The sequence below is a fragment of the Streptopelia decaocto genome (assembly GCF_964273445.1).
Source record: "Streptopelia decaocto genome assembly, chromosome: 2".
In the NCBI taxonomy this organism is placed as follows: domain Eukaryota; kingdom Metazoa; phylum Chordata; class Aves; order Columbiformes; family Columbidae; genus Streptopelia; species Streptopelia decaocto.
The window spans coordinates 46301082-46314964 of NC_138655.1; positions in this window are offsets into that span (position 1 = coordinate 46301082).

Here is a 13883-nt window from a genome sequence, read left to right on the forward strand (position 1 = left end):
CCAGCTTTGTTACCCTGCTCTGGATGCATTTGAGTGCTCTAAAGTCCTTCTTAAATTGTGCAGCCCAGAACTGCACACAGCACTCAAGGTGAGGCTGCACCAGTGCTGAATACGGGGAGACAGTAATCTCTTTTGACCAGCTGGTCATGCTGTGTTTGATGCACCCCAGGATGGGGTTTGCCCTCTTGGCTGCCAGAGCACTCACTGCTGACTTGTGTTGAGCTGCTGTCACCCAGCACCCCCAGATCCCTTTCTGCAGGGCTGCTCTCCAGCCACTGCTCTCCCAGTTTATACTTGTGTCCAAAATAAGTAGAAATATTAACCTTTTTTTGGTCCATGAATCTTCATCAGTGCTGGACAACTGAACTGTATGCAACAGGAAGGTTATTTTTAAAAGTTACATCTTGGACTATGGAAACAATATCTGCTGTTCTTACTGTAATGTGTCAAGTCCAGTATCAGCTGCATTGGTGCAGTAGAGTGTAAGTTTTCAAGGACTATAGATACCGGAATGTGGCATTCCTGTCTCAGGAGAAAAAGAGTACTATTCTGTTGTTTTTTTCTGTCACAATTGAGTACATGAGGTTATCTACTTAAAATTATTGTGTCTGCCTCTACGTAAGTCAGCAGGCAAACTTAGAAGGGACTGACTTAGCAAAAAACAGGTCTCAATTTTAAAAGTGAAGAACAATACAGGCACAAAACCACACATCAACTGATCTTAAGTTTAGGCTGAAAATTAGAACAGTGAACCCTCAGACTGGCAGAATTTGGGTTGACTGGAAAGGCAGGGACAAGAACTCAACTGTTTTTTTGTGTAGATTTCAGCTCATAAAAGAGATTCTGTAACATTGTTGCCAGTTATCAATGGACTAGATGTGATAGCAGAGAAAGTTCTTTCAGATTTTCATAGAATCACAATGATTTGAGTTGGAAGGGACTTTTAAAGGTCATCTAGTCCAACCCCCTGCAATAAGCTGAGACATATTCAACTAGATCAGGTTGCTCAGAGCCCCATCCAGCCTGGCCTTGAATGTCTCCAGGGATGGCACATCTACTGCCTCTGGGCAACCTGTTTCAGTGTTTCACCACCCTCATTGTAAAAAATCTCTTCCTTATATCTAGTCTAAATCTCCCCTCTTTTAGTTTAAAACCATTACCCCATGTACTATCACTACAGGCCCTACCAAAAGGGCCTTTACTTAGAAGACTGCTTGGAAGTTAAATTGGTGTGCAATGTATACCTCACCCTTGGTTGTTTCACCACAGAGTACCTTGTTGAAAAATATGCTCTGTACAGGTGTTGGCTAGCTTGCTGTCATAAAAATACGCGTAGGAGCTGGCTGATGCATTAAGATATGTTTTCACTACATTTAACTCATGTTCTTAGTTGAGAATCACCACAATACCATCCGTGTGCAAAATCCTCTCATTAAATTATGCTAATGATGGTATAGCAGAGAGCATACTTTGATCTCTGGCTTTGCTTTTAATGGTCCTGGAAATTTAGCTGCACTGCAGTGAGATTACAGACTAACCCATTTGGAGTTGATACTTTTCTAAGGCCTATCCTGAATTTGTTACATGAGGCCACAAGTCAACTCACAGCACTCCTGGAAGAAGTCCTAAAATAATTTATGCTATTGCAAAGACCCGTTGAAGGCCACCTGAAAAGCCTTGGAGCAAAAATAACTGCTCTCACCTTATGCATAGACATTACCTCACATATATCTGTGGTGGTATTTATCATAAAGAAGTAAAATATTTATGAGAGAGAAATCTATTTAAGTGATACAAAATACCCAAGGTTGAAAAAATGTATGGAATTGAAATTTGTTTGATCATTATTGGTAATATTTCCTAAAGGACTGTTGTTGCAGAACTTCATGAATTGTCTTCTATAGTAATCATTCTTGTGAAGTTAGCTGAGGTGTTCTGTTTGCTGAGTTACTTTGCATAGCTAAACTAACAAAATAAATGTTTGATTTTGGGATACAGTGCCATTAGTTGTGTTTAAACTAAAATTTTACTAGTATTATCTGAAAGTTTTGTGCAGGATAAATGAGAATGCATGTTGGTCCAAGAAAATGTTGTAAGCAGTTAATAATAATAATAATGAATATATAATTATATAGGAATAGAAATAATTCCAAGTTAACTGGAAAGGCAAAAAAACCCACAGTCTATATACATATTATTAAATTTTCTAAGTGTTTGATTTATAACGTGAGAAGGGCACTCATAAGGAGTCACATCATTCACGCTAATAAAGATAAACCAGTCGATCTGAAGATAAAAGGAAATCTTGGTTTCCATGTCCTCACAGACTCCAAGAAACTTTAGCAAGTCAGGATGAATCACCAGCCCAGGGATTTGAACTAGATGATCTCTGAAGGGACTTTCCAACCCAAACCATTCTATGATTCTATGATATTTAAAAGGCATATTAAAAAGGGCTTATATTCTCTTGGGCTTTACAGAGGATGAGACACTGTAGAAAGCAAGGTTTAAGGAAGTTACCGGTTGAAATTTCCAGTAGTAATTAAAGGACTTCTATCAGCTGGGAGGCTGTTGAATCCTCATTACTGGAATATCTTAGGGTTAGGATAGCCATTTGTCAGGAAAGATAGCAATAGAGTTGATCCTGTGTCAAGTCCCTTCTGTTCGCGTTTTCATTAACAGAAGGCAATTTGGCTGAATAAAACATATAGACAAGTTAGATGGGACTGTGAGGTCCAGTAATTTAAACCACTAGGCTTTTCTATTCAGCATCTCCTAGTGATCTGAGAGGCACTGCTGATGTAGTCAAGTGCTGTACATTCATGACAGGAGATGTAGAATCTGACTCTGTGACTTTGTATGCTCTTGATTTTTCTTATAATTACTTGAATGGATGGTGCTGGTGTGTAAAGCACTTCTCAGAATTAGACTTTTGGTTTTCTTGTTCCCTCTCTTTTTTCTTTTCATCCTCTCAAAAATCCCCTCCTCCCAACCCCAAGGAAATGGTCTGGGTGCTCCTTCACCTTCTCTTTCTCTTTTCACCTACAAATCAAAAGAAGAAAATATATTGCCAAGAATTTGCCACGTTGCCTAATTTTACATGAAATTTGCACTTCAGCCCTTGTTTTCTTGAATATTGTGGGCTTTACTGTGAATCCTAGATTCACTCTTCTTTATGTTTGTACTGTAGGGGCTTCACATGGCTGATCCTCTTTAAAAGTATAGAATTATAGAATAGTTTGGGTTGTAAGGGACCTTCAAAGGTCGTCTAGTCCAACCTCCCTGCAATAAGCAGGGACATCCTCAACTAGATCCAGTTGCTCAGAGCCCTATCCAGCCTGGCCCTGAATGTTTCCAGGGATGGCACATCTACTGCTTCTGGGCAACCTGTTCCAGTGTTTCACCACCCTCATTGTAAAAAATCTCTTCCTTTTATCTAGTCTAAATCTCCCCTCTTTTAGTTTAAAACCATTACCCCTTGTCCTATTGCAACAAGCCCTACTGAAAAGTCTGTTCCGATCTTTCTTATGTTCCCCTTTAAGTACCGAAAGTCCACAATAAAGTCTCCCTGGAGCCTTCTCTTCTCCAGGCTAAACAACCCCAACTCTCTCAGCCTGTCTTCATAGGAGAGGTGTTCCAGCCCTCTCATCATCTTGGTGGCTCTCCTGTGGACCCTCTCCAACATGTCCATATCTTTCCTGCACTGAGGGCTGCAGAGCTGCATGCAGAACTCCGGGTGGGGGTCTCACCAGAGCAGAGCAGAGGGGCAGAATCACCTCTCTCAACCTGCTGGCCCCTCTACTTTTGGTGCAGCCCAGGGTATGGTTGGCTTTCTGGGCTGCAAGTGGACATCGCTGGCCCATGTCCAGCTTTTAGTCCACCAGTATCCCCAAGTCCTTCTCAGCAGGGCTGCTCTCAATCCCTTAATCCCCCATTCTGTATTGATATTGGGGGTTGCCCTGACCCAGGTGCAGAACCTTGCACTTGGCCTTGTTGAACCTCATGAAATTCACATGGGCCCACTTCTCGAGCTTGTCCAGGACCCTCTGGATGGCATCCCATCCCTCAGGCATGTCAGCTGCACAACTCAGCTTGGTGTCATCTGCAAACTTGTTGAGGGTGCACTCAGTCCCAGTGCCTATGTTATTGATGAAGTTATCAAACAGTACTGGTCCTAATATGGACCCCTGAGGGACACCACTTGTCACCGATCTCCATCTGGATATTGAGGCATTGACCACTAGCCTCTGGATGTGACCATCTAACCAATTCCTCATCAATCAAGTCCATACCTCTCCAATTTAGACAGAAGGATGTTGCGGGGGACCATGTCAAAGGCCTTATGGATGTCCAGATACATGACATCTGTAGCTCTTCACTTGTCCATTGATGTAGTCACTCTGTTATAGAAGGCCACTATATTGATTAGGCGAGACTTGCCCTTGGTGGAGCCATGCTGTCTGTTTCGAATCACCTCCCTGTCCTCCGTGTGCATTAGCATAGCTTCCATGATCTTCCCAGGCATAGAGGTGAGGCTGGCAGGTTGATGGTTCCTGGGGTCCTCCTTTCTACCCTCTTTAAAAATGGGTGTGTTGTTAATTCTTCCAGTCACCCAGGACTTCACCTGACTGCCATGGCTTCTCAAATACCATGGAGAGTGGCTTGGCAACCGTGTCCACCAGTTCCCTCAGGACTCTGGGATCTCATCAGGTCCCATCGATTTATGTATGTTTAGGTTCCTCAGGTTGTCACAAATCTGATCTTCTCTTACAGTGTGAGGGACTTTGCAGCCTCAGTCCCTGTCTTGTCCACTCATTTGAGAGGTGTGGAAAGAGAGCTTGCCCGTGAAGACTGTTGCAAAAAAGTTGTTGAGTAACCTCAGTCTTCTACTTGTCCGTTGTTGCCAGTTTGCCAATAATGTTCATCATGGGAGGGTTATGCTTTCTTTGACCTTTCTTTTCTAGCTGACATACCTGTAGAAGTCCTTTGCATCCCTTGCCAAGTTTGGTTCCAGCCACACCTTGGTCTTCCTTACTGATGAAATACTTTCTGATGACAAAAGAGGACAGAAGTAATGCTGTGAAGAAAACTCATGCCTGTCATCAGATATTAGTGCCAAGGTCTGTCACAGATGAAAATACTTTAATCTTGGCTAAATTTAATCAAGGAAATTATTTTAAGTTTACATGAGGAAGTAACGTAAGCTATGGTTTCGGGAGCTTAAAATATCAAGTGAGTCAATCTAGTCACAGCTCATTTCAATGCAGAGCTCAATTGAATGTAAAGTTAAAAAATCAGCAACAGTTTGATTTTGAAGGGAAAAAGATCTGCTCTCTATGTGCTTAACATTTTTGGTACCACAGTGTGAGGGAAATCAGGGCATATTTTGTTCAGATATTTCATTATAGATGGTAAATTTGTCCTGCAAGACCTTAATTTATCATGTGTATAATAAAGGCACTGAAAATTTTGAGATGAAACTTTTGCTGATGATTTTGTCTGTGACATTTATGGTGTGTGGTGTGGCAAAGCTTGTGATATATTACGCTGAAATACACACATATGAAGTACTGTAAAGGGCTGCAAGTCTGTCACATATTGGACCGGTCATTTTTATTCCTCAGTGGGCTTATGAAACTATTAGAAATGAAGCCATTCTACACAGGCTTTTCTTAGACAAATGAGATATTAAGGATAATGCTAAAGCAGTTTTCATATGCTTATTGTAATAGTATTTTATTTTTTAAGCATAAAATTACATTGATAAAAACAATTACAGAATTACTCTGTGAATCACAGGTGGTTAAAGAACAGAATAAGAGCTGGCTCTGGTGAGATTTCTGTGGGCCATGGACTTGTATGTTTCTGTGTGGGATGGGTATAGGATCACTGATATTCTGTTAAATCAAAATACATTCTGATTTTGATGGTAAAAGGCAGAAACATCCCAAATGGCTCAAGAGCTGTATTCATTTTTTTCCTAATGATTGCACAGCTATGAATGTGAGAAAATGCAAACCTTATTGGGCAACATCAGTGTTAAGACTGTCAACTTTCCCTTAAGACTTGTTTATTTCAGATGTTTTTGATGTATCATTCCTGTATAAAAAGTGCAAATCCCAGGCAATCTCCCAGAACTGACACAAGGCAACTTTCCAAAGATGATAAAAAAAAGCTATTTTCAATCAGTGGCAATGCTCCTGCTGAATTTTCAGGTTAGACTCTGAACTTAGGTGTGACAAAATTGAAAGTATCCCCCGCATGACACTGGAGCGTAACTGATAAGACAAGAAAAATGGGTGCATTTCTTTTCATTCTGTCTCTGACAGTCGCAATGGCAGATTTCATTTAGAAAGCACGTGCAATCCAGACCCTTGTTTGTCTCCTAGTACTCACCCAGACAAGGCTATTTAGTTAGTATTTCTAGAACTGTTACACACAAATTTCTCTAGGCCCTTTCTAAGTCTGTTGATGCTGCACCTACAGCCTGCCATGGTAATTTTGATTCAGTCATATGTTAACTAAGGAAATCAAGGAAATAGAAGTCAGACTTATGTACCCACAAACAACACTGCTATTATTAATAATTTTTACATGCCCAATAGCTGATATTTTGCCATTTGTATACAAACAATTGATCTAGAGTGGATTTTACAGTCAAATGGTATTCATTTTAATGAATACAGCAAAAGAGACTCTGAAGTGTCCTCGGTATGCATGCTACAGATGCATTGCTGGTGACGTATTTAAATGTATTACCAAAACACCTTAACACCTGAGCATCTTACAAATACTGATGAATTTATCATACTCCTAAGAGGAAGAGATTAAGTTGCCATTCTTCTTTCAAAGACAATTTAATGAAAATTCAGAAAATTAAACAACTTACCGAGGTCCTATAAGGAATCATTGAATCCCAGAATACCAGGTTGGATGGGACTTCAAGAATCATCCAACCTTTCTTGGCAAAAGCACAGTCTAGACAAGATGGCCCAGCACCCTGTCTACCCAAATCTTAAAAGTGTCCAATGTTGGGGAATCCACTACTTCCCTGGGGGGATTATTCCATGGCTGAAAAATTTTCCTCGTGTCCAGTCAGAATCTCCTCATGAGTAACTTGTACCCATTTCCCCTTGTCTTTTCCATGTGACTCCATGTAAAAAGGGAGTCTCCATCTTCTTTGTAGTCACCCATTAAATACTGGAATGTGGTGATAAAGTGAGATACAGTGATAAGTTCTCCCCTAAGCCTTCTTTTCTCAAGGCTGGACAAACCCAGTACTCTCAGCCTTTCCCCCTATGGCAGCTTCCCAGTCTTTTGATCATTTCTGTGGCCCTTCTCTGGATCCTCTCCAGTCTGTCCACCTCTTTTTTGTATAGTGGGGATCAAACCTAACACAGCATTCCAGGTGTGACCTGACAAGCACCAAGTGGGATAATGACTTCATTGTCTCTGCTGGTGATGCCCTTGTTGATGCAGCCCAGCATTCCTCTGGCTTTCTTTTCTACCGCAGAACACTGGTCACTCATGCTGAGCTTGTTGTCCACCAGGACGCCCCGGTCCCTTTTCACAGAGTTGCTCTCCAAACATGTAGATCTTAGCCTGTGCTGCACTCCTGGATTATGTTTTCTCAGGTTCAAGACCATACATTTGTCCTTGTTGAACTTTGTAAAGTTTTTGTTAGCCCACTCTTCAAGCCTATCCTTGTCTTCCTGCTGTCCCTTCCTAAGTGTCCACTTCCCCACTCAGTTTGATATCATTGACAAACTTCATCAGGGTACACTTGATCCCATTGCCCAAATCAGTTATAAAGATACTAAACAGTATCAGGCTCAATATTGGTCCTTGAGGGACCCCACTCATGACAGGCTGCCAATTTGAAAAGGAGCCATTTACCGCCACCCTGAGGGTATGGCCTGTCAGATAGAGGAGGCTGTAGGAAACCATATTGAAAGCCTTGGAAAAATCCAGGTAAACAATGACCACAACTCACCCCACATCAACCATGCAGGTTACTTTGTTGTAGCAGGTTTGTCAAGCATGATTTGCCCCCTTTTCCCAATCATGTGCTTCATCTGACTAGTGATAGCTCCCAGTAGAATTTGTTCCATAACATTCCCAGAGACTGAAGTAAGACTGATGGACCTATAATTTCCTGGATCCTCCTTTAAGTCCTTTTTGTAGATGTGGTGACATTAGATTTCTTCCAGTCTTCTGGGGCATTCCTTGATCTCCACAACTTCTCAAAGATTATGGAGGGTGGCCTCACAGAAATGTCAGCCAGCTCTCTTAACGCCCTTGGGTAGGTATTGTCATGGACCATTGATTTGTAGGTATCGAGCCCCTGTAGTACTACGCATACCAGCTTTTCCTTCACTGAAGATTGCTCTGTGTTTGCGTCAAAATGGATTTTTGTTCCCAAAACCTGGGGCCCAACAGTGCTGCTAAAGACAGAGCTGAAGAAAGTTTTGAGAACCTCTGCCTTTTCAGTGTTGGTGACTAATTCAATCCTGCTGTTTAACAGTTGGTCAGTGTTTTCCTTCTGTTTCTTCTTGTTGTTCACATACCCGAAGAACCCTTTCTTGTAGTTTTTGACATCTCTGGGCAATTTCATTTTGAGCTGAGCTTTTGCTTTTGTAACTGCATCTTTGCCTGCACTGGCAATGCTGTTGTAGTTCTCAATGGGTATTCATCTGCTTTTCCATCTCTGGTATGCTTCTCTTTTGGTTTTAAGCAGACTTAGAAGCTCGAAGTTTATCCAAGGGAGTCTCTTGCTCTGCCTACTTCCCTTAGCTTTAAAGTGAATGAACAGTTTCTGTGCTTCCAGGAGAGCATTCTTGAAACCTCCCAGCACTTGCTACTTCCTTTATTCACCGTGTAATCTTCCCATGGAATTGCTCCCGGTTGAGCTCTGAGTAAGCTAAAGTTTACTTTTCTAAAATCTAAAACCTTTGTTTTAGTACGAAGTCCTCTTTGTCTCTTGAGTCCCAGTCTGATGTCACAACATAATTCATCTCCCTTACAATCTGAGCCTGCGTTGGCTGGCACATGGACAGACCCTCACTCAGATCTTTGGTACTGAATCATTGTAAGATCAAAGCCTGCTGGTAGCAAATTACTATTTATTTTACCTAGATTTTGGCAGCCTTGAATAAAATCTTTAATGAATGAGTTGGAAAAAGTCTGTAAGTAATATATATTTTTTTTATTTTTAAAAACTTTCCTAAAAAATAGGAAAAATAAATGGGCTAAATAGGTAGCTAACTAAATTTGCAGGTAGGCCCAAAAGTGTATGATGAATATCAAAGTTCAGAGTATTTGGTAGATGTCAGTTAAATGCTTTTGTTTCCTAAATGTCTTTTTATGACTATTTCATATATCATTGTGCTGTATTCTGAATTACAAGATGCTGTTTAACTACTGTCAGAACAATAAAATAGGAGAGGTTTATCATTATACAAAAGTGCATCCAAAACTGTCACCAACTGTAATTTTGTCATCATTCTCCTTTTGTAAAGTTTCAGTGCATTTGCAATATGAAATAACTTTGTGTATTGATGCATTCTTGACTTGTACCTGCACTCTCATAGATTTCAACTAAAGTTACTTGAGCATAACAGATTATTTTATTTGACAGAATTTTGCTTTGTTTCCACTTAAGCAGGTTCTAAATACACATAAGATAAATGATAAATTATCTTCGTTGTCCTAGAATTAGCAGTGTCATCAGACTGATAGCAATGTCTTTGCTATAAATCTGAACATGGACAATGTTTTTTTCTAACTTAACTTCTTGAAAAGGTACTTAAATCATTATATGAAGTTTGTGCGAGTGCCAAAAATCATTCTGCATGACATACTAAGAAAAAATATGTCAAAATGTTAAAGCAAAATAAAACGGTACATTAGACTACATGATTCTCTTAGTAAAAGCAATGTTCTACTAAGTTCAGGTAAACCTTTTTGAAAAAAAAAATCTTATCATTAATAAGAATGGCCTGGCTTGGAACACTGGAAAGAAATTTGATTCAGAAAAGTCAAAATGTTCAGTTTTTACTCTTAGAACCAAAGTGGTTTTGCTTGGTTCAACTCATCTTGACCTGTATGTGCTGTACCTGCAATGCCTGTGCTGCACAAATATTGTGATTTTGCTCTCTTTCTTCTTTCTGGCTTGTACTCCAGTGTTAATGTATAGCTTCTCTGAAGCAGTGTTTCAGACTTCCAGGACAGAAGGGTGTCACAGGAAAGGCCGTCTAAAGAGAGAGAACAACGCAGAGAATGATGGCTTAAGGAAATTGTGCTGCAGTTCTTGTGAAACCTGACACAAGTTTCTGCGTGACAACATAAACCAAAATGTCTCAGTCAATTTGACACATGAAATGATTTAGCCCTGGAATGGCCTGACTTCCTAAATCAACACATTTTTTTTTGTTTTAAGAAAATTAAAACTATAGTTTTCCAACACAAACCAGCAGTTGTAAGGAAACTACATTTCCCACTGATAAATGGAAAAAAAAAATCTCCTGAGCCACTCTATTTAAAGCATGATGTCCCAAATGATAATTTATTGTATTTTCCAGTGCCATTCAGAAATTATTACAAACAAATTTCTAGTATTTTTGTTTACGAAAACACAGTAACACTGTAATATTAATTATATTTTAAATAAAATGAAAATGATGCATTTGTTTACTCAGTTGTGAGGAGCATATGAATTATGCAGCAAAACAGTAGACTTTTTTTCTCAAATTGTGTGATCTTTTCATATTACAAGTACTAGATGCTGCTTACAATACTTTAAATGTCTTATTTATTACCACAAAATTAGGACTGAGTAAAAATAATAGAAACCTGAAGCTCAAATTCAGACAGTGTTTCCAAGATAGAAATCTAATAAGAATCTCAGCTTGTGGCTCTATTTTCTTCCATGGCAGTATACTTTTCATTCTGCCAAGATCTCAGTGAACCTATGTAAAATTATAGGATCCTGCTCTACAAAACCCACATAAAAAACAAAGCCCTAGTCTCAGTGTTACACACTGCTGGCACTTTAATAAGAGTTTTTTGCTTGAATAATTTAGAGCAGGATTAATATCACTACTCAAAGTTGTCTTTCTTTCCTGAAAACTATTAATTCTTCATTATTAAACAACAGGATTAAAGGTAGACAGTAAGTGGGCTTCTAAATTACAGCTGAAGGAAAAAACCTACCAAACTAATGTCTGTTAGCCAGGATTAAACTATATGCTATTTTTTTTTAAGAACAAAGCTAGAAAAAGAATTTGCACAGAATTTTTAATGAACCGGGTATTTGTTTGCATCTTCAGATACATTTTTCTTCCATGATTTGTAGTAACCTAAAATTGTCCACATCTCAATAAGAAAACAATTTTAAGAAAGTTTGTACAAATTACACAGCAATAGAAATTAATATTCAGAAATACACTGGAAATGTGCTGAGGGACTGTTTGATGTGAGACATATATTAAAGATATCTTTCAATAAATTGTATTAAATAATAAGCTATTTATCTTTTAAAAGCTGGTAAAAGATAGTACTAGAAGTAGGCAACCACTGCATAACCAAAATACGGTTTTTCTCTATTAATTCTTCCCCTTTCTATTTCTAGACATGCAAGAGACCATAGTTCAGACAATCATACTTCACACAGCATTCCTGTTCAGGAATTCAGCATGTGCTTCTGAAGACTAGATATTACTTTGAAGCACAATTAGGAAAAATATTTCTGATGAGCATAAGATGATTATGGAATTATTTACACAAGACTTTATTTTTTTACATTGAAAAATACATCTAATGGGCTTTGGCTATAGGCTTTCTAAATATCCAGAGTCATACATAGTTCAAATATTTGCTTTTTATGTAAACAGGTTAGCAAAATGAAAGGGAGCTTGTCAGGATTTTAGTGAATTTCAGCACACATTCTCCAGATATTAAAGGATACAGCTTTATATATTAGTACCTATTTTCCTTCTTTAAAAAATTGATCCATAAACCATACTTACAGTTGGTACATAACTTATAGGAGAGACTAATCCCAGTGAAGTCAATGCAATTTTAGTGATACTTAAGATAATCAAGGCTACAGGATGAAGTAAAAATGGCAATACTTCAGATATTATGGGGAGAGCATCTAGCATGCTCAGTTGCTTCAGAATAAAACTTGAAGCCGTGGAAGGGGCCCTTTCTTGAGGTAGCCTTGGTTTTGGTCATGATTCATGGGGATTACCAGTGTTCATAAATGTTACATTGACACATATGCCACTGCAGGTTGTCTTTGACAGTAGATCTAGTTGCATTTCTGAAAGCATCTTTTATAAAGCCTTTTCCTGATATTAGACTCAGAAACTTGTCATCCAGCTCTTCTGAGATGAGTTAATCTGGTTACACAACTGAAAGTTTCTTCTCTATTTTATAGAGTGGGAGGTTCACAGACAGCTCTTCAACTTTTCACTAACCTATCCATCAAAGCTGAAGAAGCAATATTTGTGGGAAAACTACCAATTTGGTGCTATAGCAAAGATAGCTAGTCCCTCTCTATAACTGTTGTATATAAACTGATGTTGCAGACACTATGGTTACTATACATATGATACAAAATTAAAATGAGATAGGTACTATATCTCAGTATTTTGCTCCTTCAGGTCATATTCTAAGCCACCTTAAGGTTTTATCAGAATAACAGAGTCCAGTAGAGCTTTTTTTGTGGGAAAATAAAAGCCAGATTTAATTACAGTTATAGAATCATAAAGACTTTTTCAATTAACACATTCAAATAAACTTTAAAAATATCAATGTAAAATACACTGACATATGAAATAACAATTCTCCATATTGGTTATTAGCAAATTTATATTGCTTCCAAGTATTTTTTTTGCTTTTCATGAAGAACTTCAGCTACCAGTGCCAGTGAAACAATACTTGCTATTGCCTCCCCACATCACAAAGCTTCTAAGACTTTATTTTCTTGTCAGTATTAGAAAAGAGAACTGGTATGGTATATTATAGCCCTCTTAGGATAAACTGACATTGAACTTAGATAGTAGTCATAGTTTGGCACAAAAATCTGACTAAGAGCTCCTGGTTGTCACTGAAGTCCTTTTAGATTTAAGTAAAGCTGTAATGGTAATGGAGACAAGGTGAAACCAACATCTTCCCAGGTGACAAAGTGGCAGCACTGGCTGCGGCGCATTGCTGGTCGTGCTCCTCGCCATGAGAGTAGCAACATGGTAGGCCATGGCAAAGTGTTTTTTTTACTGAGAGCTTCAGAAAGCAATGAAAATGTATTGTGTTTATATGATTATTATTTATAACTATTGCTGGTGATGGGAGAAATGATTGAAAGTGCCATTTTGTAGCGCTCCTTGACTAACATACAAAGTAAAGTGATGCATTTCAAAGTGCTTATTTAGTCTTGAGTTGACTAATTATTAATTACATTCTTTTCCTGTCTTTTCAGTGAGGGGCTATTAACCCAAATCTACTTATTGGGGAAGATCACTCAGTATTTTAATACTTTTTTATGATACATTAATTCATGCTGATACGGTATGCACACAAGGATCCCATCTCAGTGCTCTGTTTTGTAATCAGATCTCTCTCCAAAAACATTAGTATGTGTTTGTACACTTGTAGTGCTAGGTGGAGAGAAATTTATAGCTAACTTCAACTTCCCCATCACTGACAAAGTCCTGCATTTGACCTTGAAATGGGGCACCCTTTAGAGATCCTCACACAAGTAGGAATCCCAGAAACCTTAGCGCTATTTCCTAGTTACACTTAATAACTGTATTCTTGGTGGGTGGCAGCTAATGAGTGTTGGTGCAAATTGGCGATTTTGGCAGGAAGGGGCACTGACAGAG